At 35.0% G+C, this 20,435-nt stretch overlaps 1 long non-coding RNA gene across 1 annotated transcript in view; it reads right to left on the bottom strand.

Moving 5' to 3' along the window:
- The window catches only part of LOC309661375, a 121,670-nt gene that overhangs the window by 8,953 nt on the left and 92,282 nt on the right, over window positions 1-20,435 (bottom strand). The window contains exon 3 of the long non-coding RNA XR_014263994.1: window positions 17,821-18,057. This is a non-coding gene — a long non-coding RNA (uncharacterized lncRNA). The remainder of the gene's footprint in view (window positions 1-17,820; window positions 18,058-20,435) is intronic.

The raw sequence follows: 20,435 nt of genomic DNA, 5'->3' as shown, positions 1-20,435 counted from the left end.
TCTCATATTAGACAAAATAGACTTTAAAATAAAGACTAACACAAGAGACAAAGAAGGACACTCCATAATGATCAAGGGATCAACCCAAGAAGAAGATATAACAATTGTAAATCTTTATGCACCTAACATAGGAGCACCTCAATACATAAGGCAATACATAAGCCATAAAAGGGGATATTGAGAGTAGAGATATTGACAGTAACACAATCATAGTAGGGAACTTTAACACCCCACTTTCACCAATGGAAAATCATCCAAAATGAAAATAAATAAGGAAACACAAGCTCTAAATGATACATTAAACAAGATGGACTTAAATGATATTTATAGGACATTCCATCCGAAAACAACAGAATACACTTTCTCCTCAAGTGCTCATGGAATATTCTCCAGGATAGATTATATCTTGGGTCACAAAACAAGGCTTGGTAAATTTAAGAAAATTGAAATCGCATCAAGTATCTCTTCTGGCCACAAGACTATGAGACTAGATATCAATTACAGGAAAAAAATCTGTAAAAAATACAAAAATATGGTGGCTAAACATTACACTACTAAATAAACAAGAGATCACTGAAGCAATCAAAGAGAAATAAAAAAATACGTAGAAACAAATGACAATGAAAACACGACAACCCAAAACATATGGGATGCAACAAAAGCAGTTCTAAGATGGAAGCTTATAGCAATAAAATCTTACCTCAAGAAATAAGGAACATCACAAGTAAACAACCTAACCTTACACCTAAAGCAATTAGAGAAAGAATAAAAAAAAAACCCAAAGTTAGCAGAAGGAAAGAAATCATAAAGATCAGATCAGAAATAAATGAAAAAGAAATGAAGAAAACGATAGCAAAGATCATAAAACTAAAAGCTGGTTCTTTGAGAAGATAAGCAAAATTGATAAACCATTAGCCAGACTCATCAATAAAAAAAGGGAGAAGGCTCAAATCAGTAGAATTAGAAATGAAAAAGGGGAAGTAACAACTGACAGTGCAGAAATACAAAGGATCATGAGAGATTACAACAAGCAACTATTTGCCAATAAAATGGACAACCTGCAAGAAATGGACAAATTCTAAGATAAGCACAACCTTCTGAGACTGAACCAGGAAGAAATAGAAAATATAAACAGACCAATCACAAGCACTGAAATTGAGACTGTGATTAAAAATCTTCAAACAGGGCTTCCCTGGTGGCGCAGTGGTTGAGAATCTGCCCGCCAATGCAGGGCACACGGGTTCGAGCCCTGGTCTGGGAGGATCCCACATGCCGCGGAGCGACTAGGCCCGTGAGCCACAAATACTGAGCCTGCGCGTCTGGAGCCTGTGCTCCGCAACAAGAGAGGCCGCGATAGCGAGAGGCCCGCGCACCGCGATGAATAGTGGCCCCCGCTTGCCACAACTAGAGAAAGCCCGCGCACAGAAACGAAGACCCAATACAGCCATAAATAAACAAATAAATAAATTAAAAAAAAAGAAAAAAGAAAAGAGCCTCTTATTCTAAAAAAAAAAAAAAAAAAAAAAAAAAAAAATCTTCAAACAAACAAAAGCCCAGGACCAGATGGCTTCACAGGCAAATTCTATCAAACATTTAGAGGAGAGTTAACACCTATCTTTCTCAAACTCTTCCAAAATATAGCAGAGAGAGGAACACTCCCAAACTCATTCTACAAGGCCATCATCACCCTGATACCAAAACCAGACAAAGATGTCACAAAGAAAGAAAACTACACGCCAATATCACTGATGAACATAGATGCAAAAATCCTCAATAAAATACTAGCAAACAGAATCCAACAGCACGTTAAAAAGATCATACACCATGATCAAGTGGGGTTTATCTCAGGAATGCAAGGATTCTTCAACATACGCAAATCAATCAATGTGATACACCATATTAACAAGTTGAAGGAGAAAAATCATATGGTCATCTCAATAGATGCAGAAAAAGCATTCTACAAAATTCAACACCCATTTATGATAAAAACTCTCCAGAAAGTAGGCATAGAGGGAACTTAACTCAACATAATCAAGGCCATATATGACAAACCCACAGCCAACATCATTCTCAATGGTGAAAAACTGAAACCATTTCCTCTAAGGTCAGGAACAAGACACGGTTGTCCACTCTCTCCACTATTATTCAACATAGTTCTGGAAGTTTTAGCCACAGCAATCAGAAAAGAAAAAGAAATAAAAGGAATCCAAATCAGAAAAGAAGAAGCAACACTGTCACTGTTTTCAGATGACATGATACTCTACATAGAGGATCCTAAAGATGCTGGAGAAAACTGCTAGAGCTAATCAATGAATTTGGTAAAGTACCAGGATACAAAATTAATGCACAGAAATCACTTGCATTCCTATACACTAATGATGAAAAATCTGAAAGAGAAATTAAGGAAACACTCCCATTTACCACTGCAACTACAAGAAAAAATACCTGGGAATAAACCTACCTAAGGAGACAAAAGACCTCTATGCAGAAAACTATAAGACACTGATGAAAGAAATTAAAATGATACAAACAGATGGAGAGATATACCATGTTCTTGGATTGGAAGAATCAACGTTGTGAAAATGACTATACTACCCAAATCAATCTATAGATTCATTGCAATCCCTATCAAAGTACCAATGGCATTTTTCACAGAACTAGAACAAAAAAACTCACAATTTGTATGGAAACAGAAAAGACCCCGAATAGCCCAAGCAAGCTTGAGAAGGAAAAACAGAACTGGAGGAATCAGGCTCCCAGACTTCAGACTATACTACAAAGTACAGTAATCAAGACAGTATGGTATTGGCACAAAAACAGAAATATAGATCAATGGAACAGGATTGAAAGCCGAGAGATAAACCCATGCACATATGGTCACCTTATTTTTGATGAAAGAGGCAAGAATATATAATGGAGAAAAGACAGCCTCTTCAATAAGTGGTGCTGGGAAAACTGGACAGCTACATGTAAAAGAATGAGCTCAGAACACTCCCTAACACCATATACAAAAATAAACTCAAAATGGATAAAAGACCTAAATGTAAGGCCAGACACCATCAGACTCTTAGAGGAAAGCATAGGCAGAACACTCTATGACATAAATCACAGCAAGATCCTTTATGACTCACATCCTACAGAAATGGAAATAAAACAAAAATAAACAAATGGGACCTAATGAAACTTCAAAGCTTTTGCACAGCAAAGGAAACCATAAACAAGATGAAAAGGCAACCCTCAGAATGGGAGAAAATATTTGCAAATTAAGCAACTGACAGAGGATTAATCTCCACAATTTGCAAGCAGCTCATTATCAAAAACAACAAACAATCCAATCCAAAATGGGCAGAAGACCTAAATAGACATTTCTCCAAAGAAGATATACAGATTGCCAACAAACACATGAAAGGATGCTGAACATCACTAATCATTAGAGAAATGCAAATCAAAACTACAGTGTGGTATCACCTCACACCAGTCAAAATAGCCATCATCAAAAAATGTACAAACAATAAATGCTGAAGAGGATGTGGAGAAAAGGGAACCCTCTTGCACTGTTGGTGAGAATGTAAATTGATACAGCCACTATGGAGAACAGTATGGAGTTTCCTTAAAAATCCTAAAATAGAACTACCATACGACCCAGCAATCCCCCTAATGGACATATATCCTGAGAAAACCATAATTCAAAAAGAGTCATGTACACCAATATTCATTGCAGCTCTGTTTACAGTAGCCAGGACATGGAAGCAACTTAAGAGTCCATCAACAGATGAATGGATAAGAAGATGTGGCACTATATATAATGGAATATTACTCAGCCATAAAAAGAAATGAAATGGAATTATTTGTAGTAGGTGGATGGACCTAGAGACTGTCATACAGAATGAAGTAGCTCAGAAAGAGAAAAATAAATACCGTATGCTAACCCATATATATGGAATCAAAAAAAAAATGCTTCTGAAGAACCTAGGGGCAGGACAGGAATAAATACACAGACATAGAGAATGGACTTGAGGCCACGGGGAGGGGGAAGGGTAAGCGGGACGAAGTGAGAGAGTGACATGGACTTATATATACTACCAAATGTAAAATAGATAGCTAGTGGGAAGCAGTCACATAGCACAGGGAGATCAGCTTGGTGCTTTGTGACCACCTAGAGCGGTGGAATAGGGAGGGTGGGAGGAAGACGCAAGAGGGAGGAGATATGGGATGTATGTATATGTATAGCTGATTCACTTTGTTATAAAGCAGAAACTAACACACCATTGTAAAGCAATTATACTTCAATAAAGATGTTAAAAATAAAAAATAAATAAAAATAAAATTTAAGTGTCCTTTGACTCAACAATTTCACTTTCAGAAATTTAACCTAAATACAAAATTTTAGTTTACACAAATGTAAATATGCATTGTCTGTAAGTGCAAAAAAGTGGAACAATTTAAATGTCTATTGGAAAGCTTGATGTTATAATGATGTCAATACTATCCAAAATTATGTGTTAATTCAGTGAAATAATAATGATGTTTAATAATTCTTTTTATAAAGCTTGAATAAATTATTTTTATAAAACTTTAAACTTCACATGTAAGAGAAAATATGCAAAAAATTCAACAGAATTTGAATAAGACAGTATCCAGTATTTAAAAATAAACACAAATTTAAAACTGAATTGTTTAGTGTAATAATAGATGGAAGAGTAAGAGAACAGATTGGAGGGTCAGAATAACCTGTGTTTATGTGGACTAATTTTTTGATAAATATTTCACACTAGTGATAAAAGTATGTATTCAACTACTGATAGAAAAACCACTGGTTATTGATTAGTAACAAAATAAGTTACTACATTTCACTGATTCTAAGACACACTTTTTCATATTTTATTATTTCTGAAATCAGTCTATATCTTACAGTTAATGAAGGGTCATAGTTTAATTGGAAGTATTTTTTTCTTTCTTACAGGTATGTAAATTAAAATAATCTTATAATAGAGTTTTAGATTTAATAGTATATTGTAGATGACTACTTACTGCAACATAGGATAATTAATTCCAGAAAATGTAAAAAGCTAAATGTTTACACACACACACACACACACACACACACACACACACACACACACACACACTAGCTAATACAAAGATAAAAACATGAGTAATTTTTATTTATAATTGAGGAGTCTGACTCCAAGCCAAAATCTTATGTGTGATCTTTCAAGCCCAACCACTGGTAACTACAAAAGCTTTACCTAGCAATTCTTATGGGTGGAAAGCTGCCCTCCCCACGTCAAACTTGGTGCAGAGTCAGTGCATTCGAAGGGAGTTCAAAGACTCAGCCTCTCAGCCCCTGGACCACCCTCTTGGACATGTTCACACACAGAGTTGCATTCTTAGCCTTACTGCCTCCATTCAAAGAGCTGCATATTGAAGGGTGGGAGAGGGAAGATGTTTCTGGTCAGACATTTTTCAGGTGCCTCCACTGAGACTTCCCATTGAAGGGGTGGGGAATGTCCTTGAAGCACTTTTTTCCATTATGACTCAATACTTTCCACTCCTAGCCCTTCTTCCACCCCCTACTTCAGGACTCAGGTTCATAAAATAGCAGGAGACTTTAGTTCAAGGCTCCCTCAGTAAAGACACAATTTCCTCCACCTACACTGCAAATCACCTGACTGACCCCCACCTGGCACCAATCCATGGGGAAAAATGGAGCATTGAGGGAGCAAGCACTTTTCTCTTAGTAAGTGAATAAAGGCTTAATTGCTAGTTTCAATTTGGCTCATTATCCTAATTGACCAGCTGGATATCTGGTAGATCTTGACAATAATCACATTATCTAGAGAATCATAAGCAAAAAAAAAAAAAAGAAAAGAAAAAGAAAAAATCTAGCAGGCTTCATTGTATGCCAAATAAAATTACATGTCAATAACCCCTATAAAAGTTAAAATACAAGTGAGAGACAAGGAGAAACTATTTGCAGTGTGTGTAACAGAAAAGGAATAGCCAGAATATATATTTCTACATATTAATAAGGAAAAGAAAAATTCACAGAAAAAAATAAAATAAAAACAAAGAATTAATAACGTCAAGAGATTTTAACTCACCTTTCTCAGCCTTTAAAGAATCAAATAGATTTTTTATAAAAGGAGCAAACAGGATGTCTAAATAACAATGAATTTGGATCAAAAAGATATCTTAATCTCTGTATTCTGAAAACAAATAACACAACTTTCTTTCAAGTGTTTGTGTAGTATTTTAAAATCTGACTTTGTTATTCCACAAAGAAAAAGCCAATATGTTATAAAAAGATAAAATAATGAGATAAAGTTATCTGATCACAAGTAAATACATATAGGTAACAATAAAAAGAAAATACCAAAAACATCTATTACCTGGACATTATTTTTTTATTTTGATTCAGAAAGAAAATAACTGAAATAGACAAACATCTGGAAAATAGAAAATATTTTTTAAACATATAGAGGAAAAATCTATTATTTAAATGTTAATTTTAGTAGAAAAGAAAGTACTACATGAATTAACCACTCAATACAAAACATTAGAAAAAGTTAAACAAAGTAAATTAAAAGAAACAAAAAATAAAGATAACAAAAACAATAAATTTGAAAAAAAAGAAAAAACTAATAAATCAATTCTAGAGATATTACTTTGCAAAAACAACAAGTAAGCAATAAAATATCTAACCTAACTGAGAAAAAAGAGAGAAGATGCAAAAATACAGAGATGAGTATGAGGAAATTATTACAGATGGAAAGGAAGTTAAAATAACATAATTTGTTCAAATATATGCAATTAAATTTGACAATCTGGAAAAAAATAGTTGCTTTCTTAGGCAAATAATTTCTAAAACTGACCATAAAAGACATAAAGATACTAAGTATTGTCTAACACTTGTTGAATAAGAAAAATAACAGAGCTGATTGGTAGAAATGATAGAGACTAGATAGTACACAGGTGAAATCTATCACACTTTCAGGGAACATAACTTTTACTAAAGTATTCCAGAGCATGTGAGTAAGGGAAGTTTCCAAATGCTATCTATGAATTCAATATAACATTGAATACAAAACCGGACAAAAATAGCTAAGAAAGAAAAAAAAATTATATTTAATAATGTTGATGCAAAATATTACCCTATAGTTTTAACTAAGATATTACAAAAATGATATAAACTTGGATCCATTCTAAAAAAAAAAAAATTCTTTCAAGTCTTGGACAGGACCCACAGCCAGTCCAGGAGCCAATGCTGCCCACAAACACACTGCAGCAACCACAGTTGGGCCCCACAGACAGGCTGGGGGCAAGCTTTGCCCACCAGCATAATGCAGTAGCCATAGCCCTACCACAACTGGAGGGCAAACAAAGCCCACACACTGAAAATTTCTTGAGTGCCTGGCACTGGTAACTAGGCAGGTTGTTTTTCTGAGCCCAACAGAACATCTCCTAACTAAGCCCACTCCTTCAAGACTGGGAGAGATAGCTGATTTACCTAATACACAAAAACAAACACAGAGAATTCGGCAAAATGAGACAGAGAAATATGTCCCAATTGAGAGAGCAGGACAAAAACTTCAGAAAAAGAACTAAATGAAACAATGATAATCAATGTACCTGATAGAGAGTTCAAAGTAATTGTCACAAAGATGCTCACCTATCTTGGGAGATGAATGGATAAACAGAGTCAGAACTTCAACAAAGAGATAGAAAACATAAGAAAGTACCAAAGAAATTATAACTGAATTGAAAAATACTCTAGAGGAGTTCAACAGCAGACCAGATGAGGTAGAAGAACAAATCTGCAAGCTGGAAGACAAAACAATCAAACTCACCCAGACAGAGCAGCAAAATTGAAAAATAATTTTGAAAAGTGAAGATACTTTAAGGGATCTTTGGGACAACCTTAAATGGAATAACACTTGCATTATGAGAGTCCCTAAAGGAGAAGAGAGAGAGAGAGAAAGGGCCAGAAAATTAAATATTTGAAGCAATACTGCCTGAAAACTTCCCTAATCTAAGGAAGAAAACAAACATCCAGGTCCAGGAAGACCAGAGAATTCCAAATAAGATAAACCCAAAGAGAGCCCCATGAAGACACATCATAATTAAAGTAGTGAAATGTTAAAAAATCCTAAAAGCTGAAAGAGAAAAACAACTTGTTATGTACAAGGGAAACCCCTAAAGCTATGAGCACATTTTTCAGCAGAAACTTTACAGGCCAGAAGGGAGTGGCATGACAAATTCAAAGTTCTCAAAGGAAAAAACTTCCAACCAAGAGCTCTCTACCAAGTAAGGTTACCATTCAGAATTGAATGAGAGATCAAGAGTTTCCCAGATAAGCAAAAGCTAAAGGGGTTTACTACCACTAAACTAGCCCTACAAGAAATGTTAAATTGACTTCTTTAAGCTGAATAGAAATGGCACTGATCAATATGAAGAAAACATGTGAAAGTAAAAATTTCACTGGAAAAGATAAATATATAGTAAAGGTAGTAGATCAATCACTAATAAAACAGCATTAAGATTAGAAGACAGAAGTAGTAAAATTAACCAAAATGAGAATAATTAGTTAAGTAGTGCATAAAATAAAAGGATGCAAAATGTGTCATCCAAAGTATAAAAGGTAGGGGGGTATAAAAAGAAAAAGCATTGAATTGCATTACCAACTGAAAACATGTTACTATTTACATAGTAAGTATGTGCTATATAGTTATAGTTCACATAGTTATATGTGAACCTCATGGTAACCATAAGGAAAACACCTATAGTAAATACACAAAGGAAAATGAGAAAGGAATCTAAACATAAAACTAAAGAAAACTACCAAATAGAAGGGAAGAGAGAAAGAGGAGAACAAAGGAGCAGAAAGGAACTACAAAACAGCCAGAACACAATTGACAAAATGGCAATAAGTACACACCTATCAATAATTACTTTAAATGTAAATAGACTAAATGCTCCAATTAAAAGACATAAAGTAGAAGAATGGATAAAAAAACAAAACCCATCTATATGCTGCCTACAAGAGACTCACTTCATTAAAAGGACACACACACACAAAAATGAAGGAATGGAAAAAAGTATTCCATGAAAATAGAAATAAAAAGAAAGCTGAAAGAAAAAAAAAAAAAAAAAAGCTGGAGTAGCTATACTCATATCAGACAAAGTAGACTTTAAAACAAAGACTGTAATAATGGACAAAGAAGGGCATTTCATAATGATAAAGGGGTCAATCCAGTAAGAAGCTATAAGTTATAAATGTATATGCACCCAACAGAGGAGCACCAAGATATATAAAGCAGGTATTAATGGACTTAAAGCAATAAACTGAAAGAAATACAATAATAGCATTGTATTGTAATCCCATCAATGGATAAATTTTCCAGATGGAAAATCAACAAGGAGAGGGTTGGACTTAAATGATGCATTAGACCGGATGAACATAATAGATACATACAAAACATTCCATCCAAAACAGCAGAATACACCTTTTTCTCAAGTACACATGGAACACTCTCCAGGATAGATTATATGTTAGGTCACAAAACAAGTTTCAATAAATTCAAGAAGACTGAAATCATATCAAGCATCTTCTCCAACTACAATGGTATGAAACCAGAAATCAATCACAAGGAAAAAATGAGGAAAAAAACCCATAAAAATGTAAAGATTAGACAACGTGCTACTGAACAACCAAGGGGTCATCAAAGAAATCAAAGGAGAAATTAAAACATACCTAGAGGACAAATGAAAACAGAAATATGACATACCAAAACCTATAGGATGCAGCAAAAGTGGTTCTAAGAGGGAAGTTCATAGCAAGAAAAATCCCAAATAAACAATCTAAATTTACACCTAAAGGAACTAGAAAAAGAAGAACAGATTAAGCACAAAAATAGCAGAAGTAAGAAAATAATAAAGATCAGGGTGGAAATCAATAAAATAGAGGCTAAAAAAAAATACAAAAATCAATGAAACTAAGAACTAATTTTTGAAAAGACAAAATAAAAACTAGCTAGACTCACCAAGAAAAAAGAAAGAAAATGCAAATAAATAAAATCAGAAATGAAAGAGGAAACATTGCAACTGATTCCACAGAAATAAAAGGATCATAAGAGATTTCTATGAACTATTATACACTAACAAATTGGACAACCTAGAAGAAATGATCAATTCCTAGAAACATACAATCTTCCAAGATTGAATCATGAAGAAATAGAAAATCTGAATAGACTGAATAGGTTTGACCCTTGAACAAGATGGGTTTGAACTGTGCAGGTCCACTTATATGTGAATTTTTTAAAATAAATATATACTATAATACTACACAATCCATGGTTGGTTGAATTTGTGGATGTGGGAACTGAAGATAAGGAGGGCTGACTATAAAGTTATATGCAGATTTTCAACTGTGTGAAGGCATCAGTGTCCCTAACCATTGCTTTGTTCAAGTGCCAACTGTCATAGGAAAAAAATTAAAAGTAATCAGAAATCCCCCAACAAACAAAAGTGCAGGACTAAAGATTTTGAATGGTGAATTCCACAAAATATTCAAAGAATTAGTACTTATGTTTCTCAAACTCCCAAAAAATTGAAAGGAAGGGAAACCTTCTAAACACATTTTTCAAAGCCAACTTTACCCTTATACTAAAACCAGACTAGAACACCACAAAAAAAGTAAATTACAGGCTAACATTCTTGACAAACACAGATGCAAAAATCCTCAATAAAATATTAGAAAACTGAATGCAACAATACACAAAAGGATCATACACCACAATCAAGTGGGATTTATCCCAGGAATGCAAAGATTGTTCAAATCAATCAGCATGATACATCACATTAACAAAATGAAAGATAAAAATCATATGACTGTCTCACTAGATGCAGTAAAAGCTTTTGATGAAATCCAACATCCATTTACAATAAAAATTCTTAACAAAGTGGATATACAGGGAACATACCTCAACATAATAAAGGCCATATATGACAAACCCGCAGCCAATATCATTCTCAATGATGAAAAGCTGAAAATTATCCCTCTAAGATGAGGAAGAAGACAAGGATGTCCACTCTCACCACTTTCATTCAACATAGTATTGGAAGTTCTAGCCATGGCAATTAGACAAGAAAAAGAAATAAAAGACATTCAAATAAGAAAGGAAGAATTAAAACTGTCACTATTTGCAGATGAAATGCTACTATATAAAAAAAAGTCATAGAATACAAAAATCAAGATACAGAAATCTGTGGTGTTTCTATACACTAATAATAAACTATTAGAGAAATTAAGAAAACAACTCCATTTACAATTGCATCAAAACAAACAAACAAACAAACCTAGGAATAAACAACCAAGGAGGTGAAAGACCTGTAGACTGAAAACTGTAGGACATTGATAAAAGAAAATGAAGAGACACAAATAAATGAGAAGATATTCTGTGTTCACAAACTGGAAAAATAAATGTTAAAATGTCCATACTACTGAAAGCAATCTATAGATTCAATGAATTCCTTATCAAAATTCCAATGGCATTTTTCACAGAACTAGAACAAGTAATTTTAAAATTTATGTACAACCACCAAAGACCTTGAATAGCCAAAACAATCATGAGAAAAAAGAACAAAGCTAGAAGAATCATGATCCCTGGTTTCAAACTGTACTGCAAAGCTATAGTAATCCAAACAGTATGGAAGTGGCACAAAAACAGACATACAGATTAAGAACCCCAAAATAAACCCACTCATTTATGGACGATTAATTTACAACAAAGAGCAAAGAATATACTATAAAGGAAGGAAAGTCTCTTCAATAAATGGTGTTGGGAAAACTGGAGAGCCACACATAAAAAAAAGAAACTAGACCACTATCTTATACCATACACAAAAATTAACTCAAAATAGAAAAAGACTTGAATGTAAGACCTGAAACCATAAAATTCTGAGAAGAAAACACGGGTAGTAACCTCATTGACATCAGTTTTAGCAATGATTTTGTGGATCTGACTCCAAAGGCAAAGGAAACAAAAGCAAAAATAAACAAATAGGACTACATCAAACTAAAAAGCTTTTGAACAGCAAAGGAAACCATCATCAAGATGAAAAGGCAAACTACTGAATGAAAGACGATATTTGCAAATCATACATCCAATGAGGGGTTAATATTCAAAATATATAAAAAGAATAACTCAACAACAAAAAAAGCAAACAAACTGATTTAAAAAATGGATATAAGATCTGAACAGACATTTTTTCAAAGAAGATATATACATGGTCAATAGGCACATGAAAAGATGTTCAAGATCACTAATTATTAGGGAAATGCAAATCAAAACCACAATGAGATTTCACCTCTCACCTGTTAGAATGGCTGTTCTCAAAAAGACAAGAGATATCATCTTCCTCTCTAACACAGGAGGATTGGCTGAGGGTAGGAGCTGGCTCCTGCCCCTGAGCTCCAGAGGGCAGGGGGCCTGGTGAGTCCTGGGGGTCAGAGCCTGCTACCTGGAAGGCTCAGACAAAAAAGTGAGTGCCAAGATAAGTCAAAGAGAAGGATTTCTGTAGGTAGTGACATTTGGGCATATATAGAATTCAGGCCTAGCAAAAAAGACGGGAAAAGTTACTCCAGACAGAGATGGATGCCAGATAGTTCCATGGTTACTTAGTTGTACTGTCTCGCATTGTTCTGTATAATTTTCTGTATCTCTCAGAATGTTATTAAAATTTTGAAGAAAGAAAAAAAAAGAAAAACTGTTTTAATATTACTCTCAATATAATTCATGATATTAATAGTGTGGCAGGCTTTGTAGACTGTCTCACTCAATAACCATTTTAAGCCTCCTTCAAGCATGCTTTCCTTGTACTTTAGAGGCTGGAAGTCTAAAATCTCCATTTGCCAGTCACACTTGAATCTAACAAGCTGGGTATAATTTAGGTTCTGCCAGTCAGTCACGCAAATCAGACTTTGAGGCTTAAATTTGGAACTGAGTTAAGTAGGAGGAGAGGCAAGGAGTGAGAATCTGCTTTGTAATAAGGATCAAGGTAGATGGAGCTTTGTGGACACCTGGACACAGCTTCTTGATTCTATGACTTCAGCTGAAGGGCTATGGCAGCTACTTTCCAACTGAGGGCAGTGAGTATGATACTGAGGTGTGGGGTCTATACTCAGAAGCCCAACCTAGAGTCAGCTACTCCAGCTCTTTAAAAGATTTTGAAAGCCATGAAATGTTAGGTGTGAAATCCTTTTCTACCTAAACTAGCTAGGGTGGTATCTGTTGCCTATTACCGATAAATAGGTCAAAAGAAGAACAATGTAGCCTCCTTGATATCAAAAAAGACTTTAGTAAAATAAAATTATCTTGATTCCTATTAGACTTTCTTAATGAAAGTGCGATATAGGTGGATCCTTTCTTAATGAAATCAAATATATGTCTTTAAAACAAGCTGATATCATGCTTATTGGATGAACACAAAAAGCATTCCCATTAATATATAACACAAGGTTGCCTACATCTTCACCAGTATTTTTTAAGATGTTTTATCTGGATGTAGCAGCCAATATAATTAGAGAAGTGAAAGGAAAAAGAAGCATAAGAATTGAACAAAAGAAACAAATTTTTTATTATTTTTATAACTAGAAAATCCAAGAGGATCAAATAAAATTTCTAGAAAAATTAATTATCTAGTTATTAAATTAATATACAGAAGCCAAACCTCTCTGTTTACAAATAACTGCACAGAATAAATGGGAAAAATTCCCATTTATAAGCCACCAAAACCAAGAGAAAACAAACAGAACCTAAAAATAAACTTAACAAACAATATATTAATTCCCTACAAAGACGTCTAAGCTCTGAATCTACATATTTTATATGACTCCAACAAAACTAACAAGAGAATATTTAATATCCATTTTTTGAAAGTAGATTAACTGATTAAAAAGTTTACAGTGAAAATGACCATGCAAGAAAGCCATAAAAATTCTGAAATGTTAGAGATCAGTTAATTTATGATAATGATTACTCATTATTAAAATTCATTTGGGAGCAACAGTCATTTAAAGAATGTGCTGTAGTTTCATGAGTAGGTGGAAAGTTTCAGAAATATGTTGTCCTAAATAAGCGTCAGCTGTTAGTATATGATAAAAGTGGTATAAGGTGGCAAAGGTGGTTCAATCCAGAAGAAAAGATTTTTTAAGATATAATTCCAGATAGACCAAAAATTTAAACTTAAAAAAAAAACACAATTGTAAAAGCACTAGAACAAAAAACAGGGGAACCTTAATCCAACCTTGCTTTAGGTAACTCCTTTTTAAAATAAGACACAATACATAAAAACCATAAAGAAAATTATTGATAATTTCAACTAAATAAAAGTTTTATATGGTAACCATGTCATAAACTAAGTACAAAGTCAAATAGTAAAATGAAAATGTATATAATTACAACATGTTAGTCATGGTCCTAACTTACATTCTTATAAAAGTTTTATTAAGGTATAATTCACATACCATACTATTCACTTAAAGTGTACAATTCAATGGTTTTTAGTGTATTCACAGAGTTATACCATCACAACAATCAATTCTGGAATATTTTTATCACCCCAAAAGAAACCCTCTGTCCCTTAGCAGTTACTCCCCATGTCATTCCAACCCAGTTCCCTCAGCCCTAAGCAACCTTCTTTCTGTCTCTATAGATCTGCCTATTTTGGGCATTCTATAAAAATGGTATACTATATTCAGTCTTTTGTGACTGGATTCTTTCACTTAGTGTAATGTTTTCCAGTTTTCCAAGTCCATCCATGCTGTAGCATAGCATGTACCAAAACTTCATTTTTTTAATGGATGAACTTTTTATTAATGATAATATTTCATTGTATGAATATAACACAGTTTACTTATCCATTCATCTGTTGATGGGCATTTGAGTTATTTCCACTTTTGGCTATTATGAATAATGCCATTAAGAACATTTCTCTACAAGTTTTTGTGTAGATATATGTTTTCATTTATCTTGGATATATATCTAGAAATGGAATTGCTGGATCGTATGTAATTCTATTTTTAAACCTTTGAGGAACTGCCAGACTGTTTTCCAAAGTGGCTACACCATTTTACATTTCCACCAGAAGTGTACCAGGGCTCCAATTTCTCCATATACTTGAAAACATTTGCTATTATCTTCGTGAAGTGTTATGTGAAGGTTTTGATTTACATTTCTTTAATGGCTAATGATGTTGAAAATCTTTTCAAGTGCTTATTGGCCATTTGTATATCTTCTTTGGAGACATATCTATTCAGATTTTTGCCCATTTTTAAACTGCACTCTCTTTTTTATTGAGTTGTAAGAGTATTTTATATGAAACAGAAATACGGTTTGCAATTATTTTCTCCCATTCTGTGGGTTGCCTTTTCCCTTTCTTGATAGTGTCCTTTGAATCTGGCTTTCTAGACTTCCTTTTTTCAGTGTGGAGCCTCCACCCTACGAGTGACCCGGGCTGGGGAGATCTGAATCCCCATATTCTCAGCCCGCCACACCTGAAGTAGAGCCTCGAATCCATGCTTGGGAAGGGAATGAGGGAAAGGAACCTTAGCCTCATTTTTTCAGAATTTTGTCTCTTCAATTTGGAGTTGGAGGGAATGAGAAATGTTGGTGGCTTGCCTCTCATGTGAGATACTGCATCCCTTGACTGGGAGCTGAGGACACCTGGAGTCTCATTTTTTTGGCCACACATACCTTGAGGGAGTAGAGAGGGAAGGAGTGGGTCATGGCTCAAGTGCCACAGACACTCACTCTTCTCAACAAAATTTGGTCAAGTAAATTTTTTAAAAATAAATGTTTCTTCATTTGCCGTTATGTGCTTAAGACAATTTTCAAAGATTTAAAAACATGCTGTTTTTAAAAATTTTTACCAATTATGGTTGTTTTCCTGGGGACAGATCCATAGGGTTCCTAATGGCACCATTCAGGAAGTTAAATTGTACCAATTTACTCTTCAAAAAGATTTTAGAAATTAAAAATATAAGGTAAAAACCCTTTATCTTTAATTCTACCTCTTGCATCTGAATCACAGAATGTTACATTTAGAAGGAATTTTTGCAATCATCTGTTACAATCATCCCATTTTATATATGAGGAAACTACTCCTTTAATAACTAAAAGATTTTTGCTGAGGTTCACACAGCTACTCAGTGCTAAAGCCAGTACAGGATCCATTGCCATTTGAATTTTAATGCCAACTTGGGAAAGAAGTCTTTATACCAGTGTTCTAAACCCAGGGATGAGGGAACGACATTATCACTGCCTTCTTCACATGTGTATCATACCTTCATCACATGCAACACCTTCTGCTTTCTTTGCATGGAGTGCTAGGTGCGAAGAAGACAGGAAAGCAAGTAAAGACCAGAATGAGAATAAGGAGGAGAGAGTCTGGGCGATTGTTGCTAGCATCTTCCTTGGCAGCATATCTGCTATTTTTTAAAAGGTTATTTTGGACAGACAAGGTAGTAATCCTGCCTACTGAGGATGTGAAGGAAATGATCTTAGCCACAAAGTTTAGTTATCTGAAATATTCTCCCTCCACTTTTTCTCCAATACAAATTTACTTAGTTGTTTCAAAATATTTTGTCTAAAAATCTTTTCTGACCCACAGAAGAAGTCTTCAGTTTGACTTATAGTATAAGGGTACTTATATAACTACAAGCAAGATTGATATGCTGGGGATTTAAACACACCTATACCTGAATGTTAACTGTTAAAGGCAAAGAGTCACAGAAGTTAAATTGCTGGCTGCAGATAAATATATATGTAAACTTCAAACAATTTCAACAACCCACTTTTAATGGTCTGATATCTACCCTTTCCCATTGCTACCTCTGGGCTAAAAGAAGCATATGCCTGCAAGTGAAAAAAGCCACAGAACTAACCCATCCTTCAAGTTCCTGCCTCCCTCAGCCAGGCAAAATGCCCAGTTGGCTGACTTTGAGGTCGGGCTGCAAGACATAGGTATGTAAAATATCTCCTTGAGGCTAGCAGTTTCAATAATATTTTCAGCTTTGAACTACTGCTGAGTTTTGTTTTATTTGATCCTTGATGCAGCTTTGGAAAAGATAGAATCAAAAAGCCACTAAAATGTAATATAAAAGAAGTAGAATGGGATAAGATAAAATAATGACAAAGCATGTTTAAAGGAAATGCATTTACTGAAAGAAAGAAGAAAGAGAAAATTGGAAATAAAAAAGACAAAAATATAATGAGGAAGAAAATGACTAAGAACAAAGTGGATAATAGGAGTGAGAAAAACTGGAAAAGATGGGAAAGCAAATAAAACAAGGGGAAAGATCTAAACCTGTTAATTACATAGTTTTAACTGCTTAATTCCATACTTCCCTGTGCTGATATTTCTGCTTCTGCTAATCATCATTTTTGGTGTTATTTTTGTCTGTTTATTTTTTGGCTGAAACATAAAGACTTGCAGGATGTGAGCAATAAAGGATGCCTCTTGGATAACCCTGTGTTATCATTCCAAACTTCAAACTAACATCCGTTGCAGATTCACCATTAGTCAAGCAAAACTTTTGAAGGTAAATAAGCGATGTAATGAATTTAATATTAGCCTAGATGTTAAACACACTGGAAGAAATTTTCTTGAAAAAATATTTAGATTAGAGTAATTGCCTCTTTTTCCTTGCACCAATTCTGAATTATGTCAGGACATGCATTTGCTATTGAGTCAAAAAAAGTCTTTGGAAGGTAAAGTGTAAAGATTAATGAAATCTGAATAGAAGCCTGAGAGACTCACCTGCAAACAAAAGATGGGAGATTTGCAGCATGATCTTTCTGAGATTTCTTTTTGCATCTAAGAGAATTTTCCCGCTTTAGAAAATTTCCTTAGAATTTTCCTAAGAGTTGTCAGAATAACACGTTGTCTGTGTGTCTTCCAGATTAAGAGGCCTCTGGATATATGAAGAGCCACTGAACAATTCCCAAAGTGTCTCCTGTTGATAGTCAGCAGAGCTTGATTCTCTGGTTTTCCTGCCTGTGATAGATTAAAAAACACAAATTAGAAAGCAGGGGATAACAGCTCAAAACAGACACACTTGTTTAGGAATAAGTGACAGCTGACAATCTACAGTGAGAGAGACTCTACCAGAACCCAAAAATGGGCTCAAAATCTAAAAATAAAAGGGGGGAGGTTATAGAACCCTAGGAGAAGTGAAACATAGTTAATACTTTATAGATAGCTAGATAATAGAGGTGATAGTTGATAGATGATGAAAGAAAGGAAGGAAGGAAGGAAGGAAGGAAGGAAGGAAGGAAGGAAGGAAGGAAGGAAGGAAGGAAGGAAGGAAGGGAGGAAAGGGAAAGAAAGAACCTCTGGAAATAGCTCTGTCCCAGTAGATTGAGGAAGTTGATGCTCATAAAGCATCCATAGAGATTGGCTTATCAACTCTAATCCTTTGCTGCTTCAACTCCTTAAACTATTACCTGTAGCTTCAAGACTTTTCAAACCGTAAACTGGAAAATTTTGTTAATCCTAATCTTGTGTAATGGGGATTGAGTAGCCAGCCTAATTCTCTAGTTCCATTCTCACCTTTCACTGGGGATTTAGTCTTATGTTCCACATTAGTGGCTGGCCTGTCCTGTGTGCAGGGTTCCAGATCCTCTGAGACCTTGCCTCATTTTCCAGTTTTCCCAGGTGTTTGATCCTTGTCTGGGGCTGAATCCCTATTCATTCTGGTCAGAACTCCAGATGTGCCACAGTCACATCTCCCTGGATTTCAAACTATTGCTACCCGCCAGGCTGGTCTGGTGTGGTTTCTCTACCTATTGTGAGCAGGCCGCCCACAGTGGCTCGTCACTGATTCCCACCGCCCTCTTGCCCAACCTTCTCTTGCTGACAGCAACACTCATTCTATTGCCAGGGCTCTGTCTGACCTCAAGCCTTTAGCTGTCCCATCCTGCCACCACCCAAGTCTGGACTGTAACACACTGAAACACTGGGAAGAACTCAAGATCTGTTCATTTCAGTTTTAGAAGGCGAGGACTATAGAAAAAAGCATTGTCATAAACTGTCATTAATAAGTATTAGAGAAAACATGAGAATCTTCGGCGAGCACATTCCCAGATGTCTGGAAAAACCACTTATGTAGAAAACTTCATTTTTTAACAACAGCAAGTACAAGTACACATTTGCTCATTATTCCATTTGACACAAATATATTTAAGATAAGCATTTAATGTGCCACTTTAAGATAAGTGCAGTGCAGTGTGGAGACATTAAAGCCCTGGCTCTCAGGGGCTCTTGCCTTGGGGGGGAGGGGGGGGAGTTGTTTCTGCTTTCGGAAATGGAAGGAATATTACCAGAAGCAAGGAGTCTCAACGTCCACATTGTGTCTTTCATCTAACCCAACATTTCTCTGAAAGAAGAGGTTCCACCTCTAAATCATAGTCTAGACCCTTTCCAACATTAAGCACTTTCTCTTTTCAGTGTGGGTGCAACGACCGTCTTTACAGGAGAAGCCTCACATTCAGGTCATCCTGCCACTAATGGCCACACCCTTAGGCTGTGCCCACATTTAAAGGATTTGACATAACCTCTCTGGTAACTGCACCCCTGTGGCTGCCCACAGGGGTCTGTGCCCTGCACAACGAGCTACTTCAGGTTCCAAGCACCTTCATATTATTAGAGCAATTTGCCTTGTCAAGAAAGCTGCAGCAGGTAAACGTCAGTGATCCTGTTCCTTCTGCACTGACCTCCATTCTAATGTGCAAAGTAGCACACTTCAGGCCTCAGGTAAGAAAAGTAATTCAAACATATTTTATGATGAAGTCTTATATTGAGAGGAAAATTCATTACAAAGCCACTAATAAGCATAATATCAGGAAATTTCTCCCATATTTGGAAAGAAGTGCATCAAAGAAAAGTTTGTGGGTTTTTTGTTTTTGGGGTTTTTTGGGTCTATATCAGTCATCTTTATTTTATCGATCTATTCGCCTGATTGGAGGGTCACCAATAAATCTCTATTTTATTCAGAGGTAGCATTATGACTGAGAAAATTGAGGAGCGAGGTCCATATCATACAATCAAGGCAACCCATTTATCAAAACGATTCTGACAAAGAAAATAAACTGAACTAAATATTTTGTGCTATTAATCATGGCACAAATATAAATAAAATCAGGGTCAATGCCTGTTATTCTTGTATTGTCCTCAAAGGGAAAAACCAAGTGAATTAAATAACCTAAACTGATCACATTAAACACAGTGATGCAGGCAAATATTCTCCATGCCTTATAGATAAATTTTAAATATTTGTAAACACTTTTCCTTGAGCTGCTTCTCAAGTATATTAGTTTTCTCTATCTTTTTTTAACCTGCTTCCTTATGTCCTATGACATAGTAATAAGATGCTT

The sequence above is a fragment of the Balaenoptera physalus genome, assembly GCF_965194825.1.
Source record: "Balaenoptera physalus genome assembly, chromosome: 5".
Taxonomy (NCBI): domain Eukaryota; kingdom Metazoa; phylum Chordata; class Mammalia; order Artiodactyla; family Balaenopteridae; genus Balaenoptera; species Balaenoptera physalus.
This window is presented reverse-complemented; position numbering and strand designations above follow the sequence as displayed.